Source organism: Aquarana catesbeiana, linkage group LG01 (assembly GCF_042186555.1).
Source record: "Aquarana catesbeiana isolate 2022-GZ linkage group LG01, ASM4218655v1, whole genome shotgun sequence".
Lineage (NCBI taxonomy): Eukaryota > Metazoa > Chordata > Amphibia > Anura > Ranidae > Aquarana > Aquarana catesbeiana.
Window position 1 is genome coordinate 398,218,218 of NC_133324.1, and position 2,325 is coordinate 398,220,542.

General features: G+C 47.1%; 1 pseudogene; it reads left to right on the top strand.

Moving 5' to 3' along the window:
• The first annotated feature begins 1,922 nt into the window (after positions 1–1,922).
• LOC141124325 (U2 spliceosomal RNA) lies at positions 1,923–2,028 on the top strand (annotated as a pseudogene).
• The last annotated feature ends 297 nt before the right edge of the window (positions 2,029–2,325 follow it).

Genomic DNA, 2,325 nt, shown 5'->3' on the forward strand with positions numbered 1-2,325 from the left:
ATAGACCGGTTTGTTCTTTGGTCTGCATAAAAAGCATATATGCGGGGGATCCTTATCAAACTGCATAGTAAAACTAAAAAGCAGAGGTCTCAGCAAATTGAAGAGGTAATGTCCCAAATTGACCAACTAGAAAAACTAAATAAACAATCCCCATCCTATAGGCTAGCTAATGAACTTCTTGACTGGAGACACAAACTCCGATCTCTTCTGCTTTATAAATTTGAGACCAACCTTTAAACTCACCAAGGCCAACTTTTATGCTTTGGGTAATAAAGCCAATGCCTTGCTTGCCTTCCAAGGCAAAACTTAAAGGGCTAAATGTAAAATATTTTCCCTACACCACCCCACTTCCAAACAACTATTGACCAACCCATAAGATATCGCAAATGCCTTTAGCGACTACTACTCACCCTTATACAACTTAGCTAACGACCCCACTACCCCTCAACCTACAGACCCACTTATTCGAAATTTCCTGTCTGCAGTTGACCTCCCATCTATCACCTCTGCCCAATTACAGCAGTTATCCCAGCCCTTCATGGGCACTCAAATTCTTAATGCGATTAAAACCCTTCCCCACAATAAGTCTCCAGGTGAAGATGGTTATACTAATGAATTCTACAAGCAATTTGCTGACTTTCTCTCCCCCCACCTTACTACCTCTGCTGCCTCCTCAGTTTCATTACCGCTAGATATGTTACGCTTCTCTGCCTTTTGGCTAAGATCAAGTGTGTTCTTATCAGTTGCCAGAGGAGGCTCTGTGCTGCTCCCATAGGGGAGGGCTGGCAAATCCAATGGCGCAATTGTGCCTGGAAGGGCAGTTTCAGTAGGGATTATGTCGAGCTGCCCGACAGATTACTGGGGGCCAACCACTGGTTGCATCTGAGCCGTCTGGAAGGGTGCTCCTGGTGAGGATGTGTGCTGCATTGGGTCTGGCCAGAGGGTCGGGTCCCTGGCCTTCTGGCCTGGATTGGTGTAGTCCTAGCTCCGGACAGTTATTCGGGAGAGAACACCAGCTCCTCCTTTAGAGGGGGGGAGTGGTTAGTATCGCCTGAATGTAATTAGGTAGGAGGGATGGGAGTGACGGTTGAGTCTTCATCCAGGGCTCTGCCTAAGCTCCCAGAACTTCAGGCCTTCCTGTGTGGAGTGGGGGCTGTGCTGATCTGGGTTGTTGGTCAGGGTTGTGATGAAAAGCCTGTGGTGAATGTGTCCCTGAAGTAGCAGTTCAGGGGTGCCAGACAATCACTGTGAGTGAGGGGCACATTGATTTATGGCACCATGGTCACTTCACTAACACACTTTTTTCACACCTACCTCTAGGGCTGAGCCTTTTGGCTAGGACCAGGGGAAATTTTTATTCCTGTCCGAAGGGCCTTGCCATTGTATTGCACAATGGTCACTCTTTCACTTCACCCACTTCCTTCTCCCCACTTTCCTATTTATTTTAACCCAGTGTTTGTCACTTTTTTGTGTTTTTTTGTTTGGTGTGTACACGTTTTGTCAATGTGTGATGAGTAGGGTGCGGGTTCTCGGGCCTGCCCTGAAAGTCTTGGGAGGGGGTGGACATAGGCCTTTTGGCTTGGTTCACCCTCTTTCATGGGGTCTCCCTTCGGGGGAGTCCCACCGAGTACTTGGGTGGGTCTGTTTCGGCAGACCTTCCAGACAAAGGGGGTCCATCTGGTTTTGGCCAGATGGACCCAAATGAAGTACCTCTGTCCCCGGAGGTTATCTGGAGGATAACGCCCCGGGGGATCAGGGTAAGGTCCTTCCTAGGGAGGACCGTGTAGCACCCGTTGCATGTTTTTGTGTTCACTCTTTATGTGTGTGTGCACTTTTTTTGGCACCGGGTGGAGATTTTGGGTGTGTTTTACACGCCACAGGCTAAAAAAAGAAAAGGAAAAAAAAAAAACCCGGTGGCACCCATTGCTTCTCGGCCTTTTGGCTAAGATCAAGTGTAGTATCTGTTCTTATCAGTTGCTAAAGGAGAAGCTGTGCTGCTCCCAATGGGGAGGGCTATGCAAATCCTCTGGCGTGATGGTATGTGGATGGTCTGTTTCAGAACTCTTTCCTAGATATTAGCAATTCCAACAATCTTAATTCAGTGTGGTTAAAGAACGAGAACCATTCATCCTCCAGTTACCCACCATACCATCATTGGGGGCCACATCCCATCTCAACCTATTAGGTATGATACTCTCCTTCACATATTTGCTGAGTGTGACTACATCCCACCATGCTCTGATTTGTTTATCTAAAGCATCAAGATTCCTATTATTAACAAAAGTGAATACTTCCATAGCTGCAGAGTGCACTTTAATTAGAAAG